This window comes from Podarcis pityusensis, assembly GCF_964106645.2.
Source record: "Podarcis pityusensis genome assembly, chromosome: 14".
NCBI lineage: Eukaryota > Metazoa > Chordata > Lepidosauria > Squamata > Lacertidae > Podarcis > Podarcis pityusensis.
The window spans coordinates 38,080,458-38,100,782 of record NC_138039.1 but is presented as its reverse complement, the minus strand read 5'-3'; the positions used below and the strand labels follow the sequence as shown (position 1 = coordinate 38,100,782).

The window sequence follows — 20,325 nt, the reverse complement described above, 5'->3', positions numbered from 1 at the left end:
TGCAAAGGTACTGGGTTCTGCCCTATATCTCCATTGTGAAGACAGATGCAAACAAATCATTCCGCTTCTCCGCAATCTCTTTGTCCTTCTTTATAACTCCTTTGTCTCCCTTGTTGTCCAAGGGTCTTCCTAGATGGTTTCCTGCTACTAATATATTTGAACAACTTCTCCTTGTTGGTCTTTATTTTTATAGTAATGTGTTCCTCAACGTCTTTTCTTTTTTTAAAGCATCCCTTACTGTCTGTACTTTTTGGGCCACAGTTTGTGTTCCTTTTCATTCTCTTCATCTGGACAAGACTTCAGTTATTTGAAGGAAACCTTCTTGCCTCTAATGGCTTCTCTCACTCGACTTGTTAATCATGCCAGTGTCCTCTTGTCTCTTATGGTACTTTTCCTGGATCTGTGGTATCTAATAGCGTGTTTGGAGATAAAAGCATTTTGGAGTGATTTGACCCTCTTGACTTTCCGTTTCAACATTTCTTTTTTTAAAAAAACACACCAGTCTCCTCATTTGTTGGGATACTTCAGTCAGTAGAGCGTGAGACTCTTAAATCTATGATTTTCCTCTCTCAAAATCAGATGTGACCGTGTTGGATTTTCTAGGCAATTGGCTATTTACATGTTTATTTAGTATAACAGGACTATGGTGTCCGCTCCCAGTTGGCTCAACAACGCTCTATCTTGCACCAGGTCCTGGGTGCCACTCCAAGATGGTTTTCTCTGAAATGCTACCAGTTCCATGTGCAGGGCCAGACAGACAGGTTCAGCTTTGTGGTCTCAATATATAAATGAGATGTTGGTGTCAGGAGGAGGGGTTTGGATTCATAGGCACTGGGGAACATTATGGGGCAAGCTAGGCCTGTAGTTGAATGTTCATGAAGTTATTTATTTATATATTGATTGATTGATTTAACAAACTGATATGGAAATGTGGAAAATTGAACCAAAGATTGGAAAAATGAGGGGGAAAAACTGAAATTGAACGATTCACACTAGGTGCAAATTTGCAATGGGTGGAGTAGCCAGACCATAGGTTGAATGATTGGTTAATGGCACTCAGTTACTACAGAACGGAAATAGGCCCGAAAGCTTATTATGTCTGCCAGCAGTTGATTTAATTAAAACAGCATCTTTCTCCACAGAGATTCTTACACCCACAAGCACTTGCCACTCTTTCTCGCAATAGATAAATAATTAGTTCGCTGTACCGAAAACCTCACAACTTAGACATTGCCAACTCAGTGGTTACATCAGTTAATTAATGTCTATTGATAGACATTACATCATGGTAAGGAACACATGATGTCCTCTGCTGCTGAATAAGTCATAGCTTTACCTTTCAAGACAGAATAGACTAAACGTAACCACATAGGCGTTGTTGTTGTTGTTGGCATTTGTCTGTCTCAAGAGACAATGGAATGCACCCCCAGGGGTGTAGTCAAACCGCAGGAGGATAACTGTGCCCGAGACTAGCTGCAGAGACTAATAATTCAACTTGTTATTTGACTCCCACAAAGAGCTGATTCACACCCCTAGCAGATAGTACTGCGATGATGGACCAGTGGTCTGACTTGGTTCAAGGCAACTTCCTACATTCCTGAAAAAAGTGTGTTCTGCCTGTAAAAATGGTCGATTCCCACTCATCCAGACAAGCTTGGCGCCCATTCCACTTCACAAAGAAGTCTCTTTTGTCAGCTCTGAAGTGGCTGCTTGCTTCTGCTCATCAATCTGAAACCTGAAGGAAGCCTTGGCTGGTCTTGCAGTTGGCACAGATTCTTCTAGGTGATTCATGAGGACCGAAGTGCCTCGGCACACAAGCCACAAATTGAATTTCGCCAGCTCTTCCCCCGCTGCCAGTTAGGAGACAAAACAAATAGTTGCTATTTCCACCCCTGTCCTCCTCATGATCCCTTTGTTCTATCTGAAAGCTCAAGACCATGCTCTGATGGCGCAGATGTGTGCTGGAAATGTTTACTGCTGCTCTTCAAGCAACTTGGAGAAACACCCCCTCTTAAACGCTGGTGTTGGATAATTTCCAGGTATTTGCGAAACCACGTGGAGCTGGACTCGGGAAGAGCGCCCTGCTGTCCACATTCCCACCAAGATGGCGCAAGAGAGAAGTGTGTCCTGGGGAAAAAGGAGAAGAAATCACTAAGGCGCTTGTGGTCTGTAGAGTAAGGACTCCTCACCTTCTGGAGAAGCAGGTGCCACTCTGCCAGGGAGCTAACAAGGAGAACAGGTCATTCGCAGATCAGAGAAAGGCAGTGAAACACTGGCTAACTTACAGTTAGGTAAAGGTAAAGGGACCCCTGACCATTAGGTCCAGTCATGACCGACTCTGGGGTTGCGGCGCTCATCTCGCTTCATTGGCCAAGGGAGCCGGCGTACAGCTTCCGGGTCATGTGGCCAGCATGACTAAGCCGCTTCTGGCGAACCAGAGCAGTGCATGGAAATGCCATTTACCTTCCTGCCAGAGCGGTACCTATTTATCTACTTGCACTTTGACGTGCTTTCGAACTGCTAGGTTGGCAGGAGCTGGGACCGAACAACAGGAGCTCACCCCGTTGCAGGGATTTGAACCACCAACCTTCTGATCGGCAAATCCTAGGCTCTGTGGTTTAACCTACGGCACCACCTGCGTCCCTTAACTTACAGTTAGTTTCTTTATTAAGGAAGCAGAACAGAGAACACACAGAAACTTCTAAGGGTTGCTCCTGTCTAGATGAAGCATTTGCCTGAAGTGGCTTGTAACTCCCTATCCCTCTGTGTCAGGCCACTTCCTCTGGCTACAGAAGGGTCCCCAAGCTAAGGCCCAAGGGCCCGATAAGGCCCGAGGGACTCGTTTATCGAGCCCGTGGCGACCCCCGCCACCTGCTGCCACCACCCGCTCTTACCAGCGCTGTGCTGCGCAGCTGCCAGTTCCATGTCGGAGGAGCACTGGAAATAGCTTGTGCGCATGCGCAAGCATTATTTGCGCATGCACAAGCGTTATTTCCAGTGCACATCCGGGTTGGAGGAGGCCCATGGACATGCGCACAAGCTATTTCTGGTACTCCTCCAGAAGGAGGCGCTGGAGACACCAGCCTGAGGCATGGTAAGTTCGCTGACCCCTGGTCTACAGCAAGCCCCAAGGGACCCTTTTTGTTTCTAAAGGTAAAGGGACCCCTGACCATTAGGTCCAGTCGTGACCGACTCTGGGGTTGCGGCGCTCATCTCGCTTTATTGGCCAAAGGAGCTGGCGTACAGCTTCTGGGTCATGTGGCCAGCACGACTAAGCCGCTTCAGGTGAACCAGAGCAGTGCATGGAAACACCGTTTACCTTCCCGCCAGAGTGGTACCTATTTATCTACTTGCACTTTGATGTGCTTTCAAACTGCTAGGTTGGCAGGAGCAGGGACCGAGCAACGGAAGCTCACCCCATCGTGGGGATTCGACCTTCTGATCGGCAAGTCCCAGGCTCTGTGGTTTAACCCACAGTGTCATCCGTGTCCCTCACTTCTGTTTCTACCTGGCCCTTTATTTGGTAACATGCCATAGACGGCTTGTTCTGGGAGTGTGGAGGGGTCTTGCAGGCTGTCAGCAGAGAAGCTGCCAGAGTGCCTCTGTGGTGGAACTGCCAAGTTTGATTCCTTTCTCTGCCCTGTGCTGGGGCACCTGCCTGTTTCCTCCTCTTCGTCATCTTTCAAGCTCCCAGTCTCCAGTGCTTCCCAGCTCTTCCCTTCTTCTGGGGTGTATCTGGTTTCTCACCCCCAGGATCCAGGATTCAAATCCTCTCCCTCTGTGCTTTCCCTGGGAGGCTCTTGGTCAGGCAGTTGCCACCATTCTCCCTCATTCATCCAGTCCCTGACTACCCAGTGGTAGTCACGTCTGCATTATGTAAGAGCTGCCCTATACTGTGTCAGATAAATTGGTCCACTTACCTTGGTTTCGTCTTCCCTGACTGGCAGCAGTTCTCTGGGACTTCAGACAGGTGTGTCTCCTAGCCCTACCCAGCAATGCTGGGGGATTATACCTGGGAGCTTTTTCATGCAAAAGAGATGCTCTACCACATCTGAATCTTCTTGCTCAGTTCCAATAGCATGAGCTCAGCATCTCCCACACTGGACGTTCCCCTGTAAACATAACCACAATTTATTGGTTGCCAAGAGTGGACACTCACCCTTGTATCAGTTCTGAGTGGATGAGTGGTACACAGAGGTGCTAAGATAGGGTTGCCATATTTCAAAAAGTGAAAATCCGGACACACACAGACACACACACACACAGACACACACAGACAGACACAGTTTGTGAACTCTTTTTAATGAAATTCTCCAAAATCTACACTTTCGCCATACACCTGGATTTCCCCAGACATTTCAGCGATTTCTGCCCGGATGTTCTTTACAAGGGCTGAATACTGGCTATGTCTGAGAAATTCCGGACATTTGGCAGCCCTAGCTAAGACCTTCTTTCTATGAGCGAACATGAAGGTGGCTGATGAAGGTGCCTTTTTCCATTTTGAGGGGGCAGCTGAATGTGGTGGGGGCACACCCATGCCCTTTTGTGGTCCAGTCACCTTTTCTGCTCTTTTAGATGTGGCAGCCATTTTGTGTTACGCCATGTCCTCACAGCAGCCATTTTTTGACCGGCATCTGCAGCACTTCGGCAAAACTTCGAATGTGCCCATGTATCCAAAAAAGTTGGCAGCCCCTCTCCTCGAGGCCACAGGTTCCCCATCCCTGGTGATAAGATGAATGATAAAAATATATATATAAGGAAATAAATACAATCACCCACATACACACTCACACCCCTTTACAGTGGTACCTCGGGTTAAGTACTTAATTTGTTCCAGAGGTCCGTTCTTAACCTGAAGCACCACTTTAGTTAATGGGGCCTCCCGCTGCCGCCGTGCCGCTGGAGCACAATTTCTGTTCTCATCCTGAAGCAAAGTTCTTAACCTGAGGTACTATTTCTGGGTTAGCAGAGTCTGTAACCTGAAGCATATGTAACCTGAAGCATATGTAACCTGAGGTACCACTGTACTTGTATTTCTAGATAGTTGTTTGCTTTTGCAGGAATCTAGAGGAGGCTCACACCTTAAAACCAGTTACTTCTTTTATTGTCTTCTTTTGGATGTAGAACCCCTCCTCAATGTGTTGGGCGAGATACACATCAGGGTGTATTGACGCTGAAAAATATAAATCCCTCTAACTGTATTACTTTGGGCTTGAAATTGCATTGTGCGACATCATCATCAGCTGATATCCTCTACAAAGCTACAACCCTGAATGTGGATGCCGATTTGGATAGATGAACTACTTATCTTAATATACATGTTGCAATTAGGATGGATGGATAATTCTTATTGTTACAGTGAACTGACATTTCCACCCCCTTTCTGTTATATTTGCAATAAAAATCTGTCTGTCTGTATAAATGTACTGACCTAGATCCCAGCTTCAATTTCTGCACCTTTAGCCTGAAGGGCACAGTTAGAGGAGATTAGGCATGTGTCAATATGGTGTCTGCAAATTGGCTCCCACAAGAACTGAGCTGCTCATTGTTCCCCGCTAACACTGTCTAATAATAATCCATTTTCTCCCCATTTCGGAATCGCAAGCTGCATTTGCATTCAAAATGATTTTAACAAATACAGCACAAGGAGGCAGCGCCTGGTGCAAAATGAACTGGGAATCGTTTCACGCATTTGGGGTTGTTAACAAAGTGAGCCTGCCTGCCTATTGGATGCCATCTGTCTGGTTATTGACAGCCCTGTCAAGGAAGGGGAGGGAGAAGATCTTGAGAGAGTTGGCAGCTGCCCAGCTTGCCTCCGTTCTGCTTTCTAGTGTTTCCATAACAGATGTTCTGCCACATGCCCGGGGTTGCTGCAGAAGAGTTGATGTGTGCACTCAAAAATAGGTGATTTTCTTTTAAGGCACAAGAGATGGTCTCTCGCCTTCTGCAAGGCAGGTTTCGAAGATGGGACTGCGTCTGTGGGAGAGAATCCTGCCTTCACTTTTATTTTTATTTCCCTCAAAGATGGGGGGAGATTTGGAAGCAAGGCATGGTTGCCCAACTGGTTGAATTCTTGCACACAGACAGCACTGTTTGTTGCAAGCAAGACCTTCTTGTTTGATTCTAGGGGAGGCTGGTCCAAGAGGGGCACTGCCCTGCCGACCTCACTCTGCCCCCAACTACCTGCATTCTTACCTGCAACCAGCCCAGAGGGTGGCACTGGCTATCAGCTTCTTCCTCCTAAGTCTCTGTCTCGCCTCTGTATAACTCAGCAGTACAAGAGGATGAGGGCAAAACTAGAATTAGCTGGGTCTCCCTGCCTTTCATCCTGCTTTTCATCCTGACATTTACTTCCTGAGGCAAAGGATAAGAATGCACCTTCCTCTTTTAGAGGTGATACCTGGTGCCCTAGTCATGCATGGAAGTGAGAGCTGGACCATAAAGAAGGCTGATCGCCGAAGAATTGATGCTTTTGAATTATGGTGCTGGAGGAGACGCTTGAGAGTCCCATGGACTGCAAGAAGATCAAACCTATCCATTCTGAAGGAAATCAGCCCTGAGTGCTCACTGGAAGGACAGATTCTGAAGCTGAGGCTCCAATACTTTGGCCACCTCATGAGAAGAGAAGACTCCCTGGAAAAGACCCTGATGTTGGGAAAGATGGAGGGCACAAGGAGAAGGGGACGACAGAGGACGGGATGGTTGGACAGTGTTCTCGAAGCTACCAGCAAGAGTTTGACCAAACTGCGGGAGGCAGTGGAAGACAGGAGGGCCTGGTGTGCTCTGGTCCATGGGGTCACAAAGAGTCGGACACGACTAAACAACTAAACAACAACAACAACATCTGGTGCCCAAGATTAGGGGGCCTGGCACATGTGTGTGACGTCATGCACATGACGCACGGCGCACGCATGGTGTCACATTGTCGGGAGGAGCCTGAGTGCGGAGCCCAGGGCGGCTTCCTCTCTCACACTCAAGAGGAGCCCACCACTGACCCACTCCATGCTCAGCTTCCATTGTCCCCTCAACATTGACGGGGCCTGGCCCCTGCCAGCAGAGTTTGAGGGGGCCCAACACACCTCTGCCCCTACGAGTTGGTGTGCCTGCCCTCTTTCCACATACAGAAGTGAACTGGATGAGTAGTTGAATCTTACTGTAACATTGATGACAGTCAACATCCTCAGGGCATCAGGTCAACTTATGGGTGGCAGACCAAGCTGCTTGACAGCCAGAACTCGGTCCTCCTCTGACAGAGGTGAGGAGCAAGGGAGGGACTGCTGAGGGGGTTGGCACTGCTGCCCTCCACCCACAAAAAACCCCCACACCCACTCCAACATCTGTCATCTCAGGCAGTCACCTCACTCTGTCTAATGGTAGAGCTGGTCTTGGCTCCTTCACAGATGGAAGAGGCTTCTGGGCAGAAATAAGTTGAGCACTGCCTATTTTGCGACACTGGGAGTGTCTTTTGCCGCCAGGACATCTCCCATGATTCCCTGGAGGCAAAAGATGTTGCCAGCATCTCTATGCTGCCATCACTTTACTTCAGGGTTAGGGAACCTGAGGCCTTTGCAGAGGCCAAATGAAACCTTTCACTAGTCAGCCCCCTCTCCTCAGGCCACATCCCTCACCAGCCCTGATTTGTACCTTCTCTGAATGTTTTTGCCTGGATGGAATGTATCCTTGAACTAAGGAAAATGTTTCTTGCTTCCCTGGCTGGAGGATAAAGAGGGGCGCATAAGTGCAGAAGCTAGCACACTGTACAACAAAGGTAAAATTTGCATCTCAGCAGGGAATGCTGCCCTTGAGCTGAAAAAAGTCCTCCACTCATTTGACTTAATGAGTCCTGGACAAATGTCCAGGAAGGAGGAGAAACCCAGCAGGCCTCACCTGCTTCAAGAGAGCCCTCCTCACCTGCCTGCTATATAGACTCCTTTGTACCAAGGTGAGGTTTTCATTTAGGGGATGGGGTAATGAGCAGTGTAGGTGATTGGTTATTTCTGCAAATAATAATAATAATAATAATAATAATAATAATAATAATAATGGGGTGGAGAAGGCATCAGGGAGAGAGGAATGAAGAACCCCCTCATGTTCTGATTGCCTATGGAGCACCAGCAACTGAAAATGGGGAGAGCTGAATTAGGGAAGGTTTGATGAATCATGGAAGGATATTGGATATCCAGCCCTCTGGAACCAGTTACCAACTAATATTAGACAGTTGCGCAGCATCATGATGCTTAGATGCCTACTGAAGATGATTAAGAAGTTTCTCCCTGAGGTGCGACCCAATCATTTATGAAAGGCGAATTGTACATCTGTGGGAATGGCTTTATTTTTACAATTTGTATGAAATTTTAGCTACCGGTAATTGTTATCCTGTTGTACACAGGCTATGAAATGGTTTATCAATTTCTAATAATAATAATAATAATAATAATAATAATAATAATAATGCCCTTAATTGGGAGTTGGATGGGGTCTGGTTCACTTTGGAATGCCTCCAAAGAATCCTTATTTATTAATTTTCCCTTTTTATTTTGGAGGAGGGAACAGCATGTCATCGTCTGAGGCAATATGACGAGAGCTTGAGAAAGTTTGTCCACTGCTAATTCTGTATTCTGCACTTCCCCCTTCCCCAGCCTGACCTAAATCCTCATGCCTCTCCCCTCCAAGTCTCCATGCACATTCTACTTTAGGAGAGCCAGGGATCCATTTTGACATCCCTTCTGCATCCACCACTCGCCCTGGTCTTTCCGAATCTGACGTTATCCACCCAGATGTTAACAACAACAGCAAGATACCGCAAAGAACTCGAAAACTGTGTAGTGTGTGACTGTTTTTTGTTGTATTTTGTATTATTACCTCCTGCTTCACGTAATCCCAACAAGTGATGTCGTTCATTCTGCTTCTATGTAATTCAAGCAAGGTGTGAAGACATTTCAGCAAGCACAGACGGTGCTTTTTAGTTCCTTAAAAAAAGAAAAAAGCAATTGCTTCCCTTTGGTCCTTCTGTCTGTCAAGCTTCGTTGGCTGTCAATGAGGTGGCAGAACAGAGTTATCATCTGCCTGCAGCAAGACCTGTTACCGCTGATAGGCGAAGGGATTTCTTTCCCCCCTGTAGCAATAAAATGGAGACAGACAGAGAGGCAAATTCAAGCATGCAACATACAACAGCCTATATATCTTCTTAGCAAAAGCAGTCTGTGTGCACTTTCTGTTTCAGGAACTTGGACGTTCAAAATGCTTAACAGGATTATCTTGTAGAGGCTGTGTGGGTGTGTGAACAGGATGACAACGGGGCATCGTTTAGATAAATCCTCTACTTCCCAAGGATGATTTTGGTGAGGCAAATTCTGTGCTGTGGAAAGATGCTCCCCCCCCCCACAAAAAATAACAAAAATGATACTGTGGTGTAATTAGTTTGGGAAGAACCATAGCTCAGTGCTAGAGCAAGTGTTTTGCATGTAGAAGATCCTGGATTTAATCTCCACCATCTTCAGATAGGGCAGGGAAATAATAATAATAATAATAATACACAACCTTGATGGCAGAAAGTGAGGAGGAATTAAAGAACCTTTTAATGAGGGTGAAATAGGAGAGCGTGAAATATGGTCTGAAGCTCAACATCAAAATAACTAAGATCATGGCCACTGGTCCCATCACCTCCTGGCAAATAGAAGGGGAAGAAATGGAGGCAGTGAGAGATTTTACTTTCTTGGGCTCCATGATCACTGCAGATGGTGACAGCAGTCACGAAATTAAAAGACGCCTGCTTCTTGGAAGAAAAGCAATGACAAACCTAGACAGCATCTTAAAAAGCAGAGACATCACCTTGCCAACAAAGGTCCGTATAGTTGAAGCTATGGTTTTCCCCGTAGTGATGTATGGAAGTGAGAGCTGGACCATAAAGAAGGCTGATCGCTGAAGAATTGATGCTTTTGAATTCTGGTGCTGGAGGAGACTCTTGAGAGTCCCATGGACTGCAAGAAGATCAAACCTATCCATTCTGAAGCCCTGAGTGCTCACTGGAAGGACAGATCCTGAAGCTGAGGCTCCAATACTTTGGACCATAAAGAGCTAGATGGACCAATGGTCTGATTCAGTACAGGGCAGCTTGTGATGATCTATCATGAAGTCGCTGGTCACGTCGCCTGAGATATGTCTGCAGGCAGAAAGAACAAAGATCCTCAGCATCGCCTTCTAATAGATTCTGGCCACAAACAAATCACACACACCCTCCACACGCAAGTCACCCATGATAATACTGAATGTTTGGGTTTCCCCCCTCTAATCATATTCTAAAATTAGTCCGTGTAGTAAATCGATCCGTCAAATAATAAGTATGTCAAGGAAAATAAAATAAATATTCAAGAAGAAGAAGAGGAGTTTGGATTTGATATCCCACTTTACTACTACCCTAAGAAGTCTCAAATCAGCTAAGAATCTCCCCCCCCCCCACAACAAACACTCTGTGAGGTGAGTGGGGCTGAGAGATTTCAGAGAAGTGTGACTAGCCCAAGGTCACCCAGCAGCTGCATGTGGAGGAGTGGGGAAGTGAACCTGGTTCACCAGATTATGAGTCCACTGCTCTTAACCACTACACCACACGGGCTCTCGATCTTAAGGAGCTTAAGATAGTGCACAAGGTTCCTCTGCTCCCACATCACAACAGCCCTGTGAGGTAGGTTACACTGCGGGTGGTGACCATCTCAGGCCATTCTGGGAGTTTCATCGCTAAACAAGGATTTGAATCCAGATCCTCAAAGCGTGGGACCCCAGTGGCTTTTAGCAATTATGTTCATGTCTTCTGATCCATAGGTCTGCGGTCTTTTGTAGAGAGGCTTTTGGTGTTTTATATCTTCATTGTAAGAAACAGCAACACACCAAGCTCACGCAGCGATGTGGGGTGATTGACCAGTGCTGTGGTGCTAGACAAGGAATGGTGAATGGTTCACTGCTACGGATGCAGACATCTGCCACCCAGCAGCAAACGTCACTCTCTTTTTGCAGATGTCCAAATGTTAAAAATGCAGGTAAGGAATAAAAGTTTAATGCCTGTGAAATGACTGGGAACTCTGGAAAAGACGCAGCATATGGTATATATAATTCCAAGTGATAAAAAGATAAGCACCACAAAGTATTTATGATTATGGAACGGGGCTATAGTCCTGAAATCTGTCATATATAAACTAAACCAGAAAATGAGCTTTGAATCCGATCGCAGGCAACAATTATACCAGGGCTTGCAGTGAACAAATGAGAACCACTGTTTATAACAGATCAGGAGCGTTTCGTGAAATTAAAGGGGAGGCAATTGTGGTTTAACTGATCTGTGACAGAAAGCAGAAAAGGTGCACTCTTGTCTACTATGAGAATATCAGATAGTGAGACTTGTGAATGCCAGGCAGAACACAGACACACAGGTGCACAAGTATTTGTGCATAGGTACACACTTATGTGTGTAGGTATGCGAACACATTCACACTCATACACAACCCTTGTTGTAGTTGAGGATACATGACTGCAAACATTCCACTTGCTTAGTCAATCTCAATATCCACACCGATTCCGATACCGTCTGAAGGCTGTCAATCACCTCCAAGTGACAATTCTGACTTAAAGGGCAAAATAAAAAAGGTCCGCATCCTTGCACATGCCACATGTCACATGTATGTGCAGCCTCAGTTATGCAGACATATTAGCTGCTGCAAGAAGCCTCCTAGCTCTTAGCCACATCAGAACAAAGTGACGGGATTATTTATAAAGACACAGTTCTCCCTGCCCCAAGCCATGCAGCAAATAAATAGAACAATATATATATATATATATAAACCCTCATTCTTACCTTTTGGATCAGAGGCAGGTGCCAATGGTTCAGGCCCCTACATGTGGTTAACCAGCATACTAGGACACAGACCATGCTCTCTGACTGCAGGTGATGCTTGTGATGTAGATACTGGACCACTTTTTGACAGCTGATAGTCTGGGAGAGAGGCTGGAGTTATTTAGCATCTTTGCATTCACGGCAAGTCAGACCGTGCAGCGGGAGCATCTATATTTAATTTGGCAGTCGCTCTCGATGACCTCAAAGGCTTTTTCATTTTCTTGCTCTGCTTCTCTCTCTCTCTCTCTCTCTCTCTCTCTCTCTCTCTCTCTCTGCCTTCGTCTTCATTGCTTAGCAACAATCAAGGGTGAACTTGCTCTTAAGCCAAGCACCACTACAGATATGGCTCCGATCTCTGCCGGCTGAGTGCCTCCTAGTCAACCTTTCCTTTTCGCGTCTCCCACCGCTTGGCATTTCCCTCCACCCTTTCCTGTCTTGCTCTTCCACTCAGGCAGAAGTTTTCACTCTTTCCCCCCTCCCAATTTCAAACACATTGCAGTAGATGGGGAGGCAGCTTCTAAAACAAACGGCAAGGCGAGGGGAGCAAGGAGTTTTATTGGATGCCAATAGCCCTGATGCGACTAGGTGAATGCAAGGTTGGACTGCACAATTGAGTAACAGCCAGGAAGGGGGGCCAGGAAGTGGTTAACCCCTGCTTTTCCTTGAAATTAATTCCTGGACTTGATAAGAGCCCATATAATTAGGATTATCAATGACAACAAGTCATGATGGCTTTGCTTGACCTCCACAGTTGGAGTTACAGATAGGTAGCCTTGTTGGTCTGCCATAGTCAAAATAAAAAAAATCCTTCCAGTAGCACCTTTAAGACCAACTAAGTTAGTTCTTGGTATGAGCTTTCGTGTGCAAGCACACTTCTTCAGATACCACAGTTGGAGACAGTAATGCTTCAAAATATTGCTTGCTGGAAACCACAGGAGGGGAGAGTACTCCTATGCTCAAATCCTGCTTGTGGGTTTCCCTCAAGCATCTGGTTGGCCACTGTGAGAACAGAATGCTGACTGCATGGACCTTTGGCCTGGTATGTCCCACAGAGGAACTTACGGTCTTCAGACAAAAACATCTTGGAGATCCTGGGCCACAGAGAGGTTAGGCTGGCCTCAACTAGAGCCAGGGCTTTTTCGGTTGTGGCTCCGATCTGGTGGAACGCTCTGTCACAAGAGACTAGGGCCCTGCGGGACTTGACATCTTTCCGCAGGGCCTGCAAGACAGAGCTGTTCCACCAGGCCTTTGGCCAGGGCACAGCCTGACCCCCTCCTTTGGCAAGCCTCAGAAAACTCTAGCCCAATGGTTGCCATCAATTTGATTTGAATTAATTTTATAATGAAATGATTTTAGAATGTTGTACTATTTTATTGTTGTTAGCTGCCCTGAGCCCGGCTTTGGCTGGGGAGGGCAGGATATAAATAAAATTTATTATTATTATTATCCAGCAGGCTCTTCATAGGCAGGGCCGTCTTACCCATAGGTGCTAGGGGTGTGGGGCACCCGGGCGCCGGGCTCTCAGGGGCGCCAGGCCGAGAGTCCGGGGCCTGAGAGTTGAGCCAGGGAAGAGCCTGCCCGTCAGTCAGAGTGCCGCGGCAGGATCTTCTGCTGCGGGCGGCTCTGCACCACGAGTTTGGGGACGACCAAGCCAGTGAGATGCTGAGGCGGCCGGCCAGCTCTGCCCTCCTGCGCACCTGGGACTGGGCAACCTGGCGTGGGTGGGAGCTGGGCAGATCTTTGCACCCTGGCGCTGCATATGCTTAAGACAGCCCTGTTCGTATGTTCCTATGTGCAAATCTGCTGCCTTGTAGGAGTGCTGGCTACTTGGACTCCTGCAAATACACCAATAATTGCAAAAGTCGTTATCACTTCCCAGTGATCCGTCCTCTATGAGAAATTGGAACACACAAGGATCTCTTGCGCCAGAACTTCTCAATGCTCAGAGAACATGCCCCTGCATTAGACTTCCTTTAACCTGCCTTTTAATGTGGAAGACCTTGCGAGAACAATCTGATGGCCTCTCGACAGCGGTACTTAGAACGATCACCTGTGCAAACCCACATTGTTTTGAAGCCCATTCAAAGTTGCCTAAAGGAGCTGCCTGTCAAGTTCATTCAGTCGCTAAGCTGGATTTCATTGAACAGCTAATTCTCTCCCACTCTCTTTTCTCCCGGCCACCTAATGGATCAAGCAAGTTCAGGTGGAGATAAATGGATACAAGAGGCTAGCAAATAACTAAGCATCACAGCATCCTCCGCTGATACGCTTAGCTGAGGTTTTAGCTCCTAAACCTTGCAAAATCCAGCACCCTGCCGCCCCTCCTAAGGATTAAGAACAGGCTGTAAACTAGCTATACTCCTGATTCTCAAGAGAATCAAAATGATAAGAAAGAATGTGTTTTAAATGCATATATACATAAAATGTGTCTGTTCCAACCTGAACAACCTTTGCTTGTATCCCACTGCCTCTTGCACTGAGTATCCCCTTATGTCTAAGCCACTTGTGCATTAAAAAAAAGCTATTATGTGCAACATTTAATGCGAAAAGTATTGTATTATATTATAAGCCTCCTTTTGAGCATGATCTGCATGATCACCCCACCCACCTGTCCTCGATGTTAGAGCCTCAGGACCGAAAATGAATTTTCCCCTCCCAACCTCCCATATTTCCCACAGGGGTGGCGTGGGGGAAGGCTTACTTATGTATATGACACCTACAATAATGTATTTAATAATATGTATAATTAGCTATAATTGTGGTTTTAGCAGAAAATGCACTTTTGGGGTCTGCGATCTTGCGTGGTACCCTAAAACATGCATTTTGGGGCACCATGTCCCCCAACCTGCATTTTTTGGGGGAGGGGAAAACTGTGGTGCAAAACCACGCAAGAACATAGCAACCAAAATGGCTGCCATGCTCTTGTGATAGAAAACAGGAAAATGGCATTGGGGAAGATGGTGTCCCAGATTTTGGCTTCAAAGTGTGTGTGTGTGTGTGTGTGTGCGCACGTGTGTGTGTGTGATGTATTTTGCAGGTACGTGCAGGAATTTCACAAGGTGGAGTTTGGTGGGTACTTTTAAGATGAAAGGTGAGACCCAAGACTTGTCTTCCAGGTTGTAGGACCTGTTGGCTGTAGGACCTGTTAGCCACCTTTGGGGCTAACCTGTGACCCCCACTCAGAGTTGTGGGGCCGTGAAAGAGGATGGGGGAGGAAGACCTCCCTACCCACCCTGAGGTGTGTGTTTGACAGGAGGGGTGAAGTTAAAGCCACCCACTTTTATGTGCTAAAGTTAGCTAGGTTCCCGCACAGGCAAGCAGCAAAGAAATTTCATGAAACTAAATATATGTGGCTCCATGTTTTACCCAAGCTCGCCCTGTGCTACACTCCTTTATTTCATGGCTGCAGTCAGAACTACAGCTGTCATTAGACCCAATTTGCATGCATGATTTGCTTCTTGAAGCATCAACGGCTGAATTTATCTGGAGACAGGAAGGTCAGAAAAGTTTAATTGATTGTATAATGCAATTTAAAAAGACTGGCAGGGAATCTCGGGCAATTTTGGGACAGCTGCCTGCCAAACCTAAAACGCACAGCAGCTGCGACAGCAGTGGGATTATGATGAGCTACACACACACATTTGCAATATCATGCAAAATGGGATTGGACAGACACTTGAAAATGGGCAGCAAAAAGTATGCAGGGGTTCCCAAACACATGGAGTTGGACTTAATGCTAGTCCTAGTCAGAGCAAACCATTGAAGCTATCTTAGGTTCATTAATTTCAGTGGGTCTACTCTGAGTTGGATTACCATTGGGTACAACTCCATGTAACTGGGGCAAAATACTTGACCATTTTCAGCCTGGATCCTGGCCTGGTTATGGGGCTTAGAATGACTTTAGTAGCTTTGGAGGACAGTAGTTCTAGGGCAGGAATGGGGTACCTCAGACTTGGGGGCTAAACTTCAAGGTCTCTCTGCCTGGCCCTCAAGACTCTCTCCAGTAAGGTGGCTACCCATCTCCTGTCCCATTTGGGCTTCAAACAGGACAGCTTTCTCCCATACTCGTGCTTGGCCAACCCAAAATGGTGGTTGCATTGCTGTTGGTGCGGCTGACAAGGAGCCTGGCCCGATGTGAGCGACAATAGAGAGAAGGGGGAAGGAACAACCTCCTTTCCTTCTGTCAGGCTCCAGGGAATCGGCTTAGTAAATAAGAAGAGATCAAATGAAAGGTACGTCTTACCAGTTAGATTCTTTAATAATCACAGTGAGAAAACAAATACCACGTCTACTAGAAATGGTGGTGCTCCCAATTAAGGCTCACTCTCCCCCTCCATCCCAATTAATCTACATTACTCCTACATCTTGTAATCTGAGTTTGTACCTTCTGCGCTTTCTGTTCTAACGTTTTCTGAGCTCCCTGTGTCTTTGGAGATGGTGGATGGGTGCTCTCCAGAGACTGTGAATCTTTTGACCCTCTCCCTTCCACTGTTTCTTCTCCTAGCTGTTCCCCATCCAGTATTTCCCAGCTTCTGCCTTCTGAACTATGCCTGTCTGCAAACCACTGTTCCAAATCTATACTGTCCTCCTGCTCCTGGGAAGATTCAGAATCAGGAGGAAGGGGTGGCTCCCACCATTCTTCCTCAGTGCAGCCCTCCTCAGCACAGTACCTGACAACCTCCCTAACCCCTCCTTCCTTTCTCCTCACTGGTACTCCTCCTCCTCCTCCTCCTCCTCAGAAGAGTTTGGATTTGATATCCCGCTTTATCACTACCCGAAGGAGTCTCAAAGCGGCTCACATTCTCCTTTCCCTTCCTCCCCCACAACAAACACTCTGTGAGGTGAGTGGGGCTGAGGGACTTCAGAGAAGTGTGACTAGCGCAAGGTCACCCAGCAGCTGCATGTGGTGGAGCAGGGAAGCGAACCCGGTTCACCAGATTACGAGTCTACCACTCTTAACCACTACACCACACTGGCTCCCACTGACACTGGTCTAGCATGGTGCATTGCTGCTTGGCCCCCTCCGCCACCCCGACCTGACCTCTCCTCCTCTCTCCTCCCTCCTCCCTCCTCTGTGCTCAAGTCTGTTCCGACACAAACATGGCAAGAGGCTGGACCTGTGGCTTAAGTTGCCTATGGGAGCCGACGTCTACACCTGTCCCCTGCCTGTTCCGTATTTTACCTGACCAAATCTGGCAACCTTAGATACAGAGCTGGCCTTACTTGTGCACAGCCCTCTCAATTCAGGCCCCTGGCTTGCATCCAATTCCAGCCCTGAATCCATTCAGGGGGTAGGACTAATGTTTCAGGGATGCGGGTGGCACTGAGTCTCTTGGGCTTGCTGATTGGCGTTTCAAATCCCCACGACGGAGTGAGCTCCTGTTGCTCTGTCCCAGCTCCTTCCAATCTAGCAGTTTGAAAGCACACCAGTGCAAGTAGATAAATAGGTACCGCTGTGGCGGGAAGCTAAATGGCATTTCTGTGCACTCTGGCTTCCGTCACGGTGTCCCGTTGCACCAGAAGCAGTTTAGTCCTGCTGGCCACATGACCTGCAAAGCTGTCTGTGGACAAACGCCGGCTCCCTCGGCCTGAAAGCAAGATGAGCGCCACAACCACATAGTCGCCTTTGACTGGACTTAACTGTCCAGCGGTCCTTTACCTGTACCTTACTAACGTTTCATTAGAATTTTAACACCCAACTAAACATATCGTTGGGAGGGGGAAGAAGGAAGTACTACGTCTCTTCCCCTGCCCCCTTCCTGACTGAGGGCAGGAGCATTCAATCCTACCGAACGCCGCTTCCTTAGTGTGTTCCTGGGCATCGCCCAACTGCAGGCCTATTCCACCCCACACTGGAAAATATTCTTAAATGCTGTCTATATTCTGACTGAGCCCTACACAGGAAGGCCTGACCACGGGCCCTGTAAAAATGCCTGCTTTCCATCCCCAACAAGGCTCCCTTTCACAAGCCACCTTCCCCCCACATTCTTACGCAAATAGTTCTATTTTAATAGCCAAAACCCATATAGCCCCCCAAAATAAAACAGATCCTCAATGTTTTAGGAAATGTAAAACTAATTGCTTTCCTTGTTCCTTACGAGGTTGCCAGGCCTTTTGTGTATTTAGAGCCCCGTTGGAATCAACCCACAGAAGAACACTCCTTTGTGGTATGTAAAATGAGGTGAAGGGAGATTGCGGCTGGGTTTATTATTACTGTTATTATTATTATTAAAGCAGGGCCCTCGCTGCCACCACCACCACCTAGCTCCAACTTCTTAAACACTTAAGTAAACATATTAGTTTGGCTCACCTCTGGGGATTGGGTTGGACAAGGGAAGCATTCTCTGCTGGTTAGAGTCTGATATTCCCACTTATGCTGAGACGGCAAAGGTAATAAAGCCAATGTTAATGGTGACTTCAGCGAGAATAGGGGGGTGCCTGCACTACGATGTGCCTGGCGATTTCCCCAGTCCAGTGTAAACTCTTTTGCACTTAAGCACTTCTGCACTTAACCAAATGGTCCTTGTTCACCCTATCTTGTTCCCCCTACCCAGTGGTGTCACAATGGGAGGCAGTGCGCCCTGGGTTCCATGCCTGCGGGGGTGATAAGAAGTCAGCCCGCAGGGGCTCACGGCAGCGCAAGCAGCCATCGCACCACTGCAGCCACATGTGGAGGATCCTCCGTTCATGGCTGCAGCCTCGAGCAGAGGATCCTGGCACCATCCGTACGGCACTGGAGCGGCGCTGCCAGCAAACCACTATGTACAGCGCATGTGTGGCGTCGCTACGTACGGCGCATGCATCATATGTAGTGATGCCGCACATGAGCCCTATGTAGCGATGCCCGCCCCAGGTGTCACGACACCTTCCTTCGCCACTGCCCCTACCATGAATGCAAGCACCCCCTCTTTGTGTAGTGGGCATTTCCTCTTTGGCTCCAGATCTGAGAGACATACAGAGCTCTGGTCCTGCAGCTTAACTCTCTCTATGGCTTAAAATCAGGGTGGATAAAAAATGATGATTTTTTTTTTTATTTAAATCAGATTTTTTAAAATTTAAATTGGATTTTTAAAATAAAATGCTTTTGGAGGAAAAAAATTTCTGATGGTTGTTTTCTGTTTAAGTTACAGTATAGTCCATAGGCTATTCACCAGGAAATAAGGATTTGTTTTAAGTTTTTCATGTGTGCTAAAATTCAGTCAAAGTTTCTTCTTCTTCTTCTTCAAATAATTGTTGATCCACATCAGTTTACAAACATGGATCCATACATTATAATTTTATTGTTTTAGTTAAATAAATTGTTTAAATTGTTATTAAGGAAATTTTATTTTTCTCCTTCCAATAAAGTACAGCATAAAAGTTGTCCAAATATAAACAGTTAACTTATTAAACCTCACAATAATTTCATAATTATCTGTCTATGTATTTCTAAGAGTATAACCAAATCAGTAATTTTTGATATAACTGTAAAAACTGCTCTGAAAAACTATTATTTCAAAAATGAAACCTTCCTCTGGTCGTAAAGATTAAGATTATACCAACAAGAATGAGTCTTTCTGTAAAAAAATAATGATTTAAATCAAGACTTACTGACTAGGGATTCAAATCGTGATTCAAATCGCGATTTAAATTGATTTGATTTAAATCAAATCCACCTTGCTTAAAATGAACCAGACTAGCTTCCTAGAGAGGAAAAGGATTTGGGGAGATGGGGAAGGGTCCTCCAGGGCAAAAACGCCTCTCTCCAAAGCCTCTTCCTGCCTGGTTTCTCATGTGGGTGGGAAATTTCAAAAGGTGGCTGTATATTGGTCCATATATTGTTTCAGAAAGCACACGTGGTGTAGGTTGACTTTAAATTGGAATTAAATTTCTCACCCATTCCTACACAGACTTGATACTGTTATCTCCAGGGTCAAAGCAAAGGGAGAGTGTTTTCCAGAGCTCTCCCAATTAGCACAGCACCTCTGGATTTCTGCCATCCTAGGGTAGCTGCTTACCTTACCTTCCCACCTTATAAAGAAGGCAATGATTTAAATACATCAGCATCCCTTCTAATCCCCCCTGAGAGCTTTCCCTCTAACGCTTCAGCAATATTCCAGTTTATAGTTGGTTTCTGCTTGAATTCTGCTCACCTAGCATGGAAGTGTTTTATGAAGTAAGCTGATAACCGATACAGCCCCCTAAAGGAAAAACACATCGCAAGACTTACTCCAGCGCATCTCCCCATTTCTCTTCTTTGATTCCTAAGTGTTAAAGCTGTCTTGTCTCTCCTGGTGGTTAATAGGCAGATCCTGACACCAGTTTAATCTGGTCCATTACATTAGTAAGTGGTTAAAGGAGTAGGGTGCTGGAGGAATGCATGGGTCAAATGAAGATTTGGACCTGCTCGTAAGAAGATGAAAAATACTGTAATGTAAAACAATGAAGCAGACATCAGCCTT

General features: G+C 46.5%; 1 long non-coding RNA gene across 1 annotated transcript; it reads right to left on the bottom strand.

Moving 5' to 3' along the window:
- Positions 1–411: 411 nt before the first annotated feature.
- Positions 412–12,403, bottom strand: LOC308462733. Its single transcript, XR_013979279.1, has 4 exons — positions 11,846–12,403; positions 8,863–9,115; positions 3,921–4,112; positions 412–2,127 (listed from the first exon to the last, which is right to left on the bottom strand). It is a non-coding gene; the product is annotated as an uncharacterized lncRNA (long non-coding RNA).
- Positions 12,404–20,325: the final 7,922 nt, after the last annotated feature.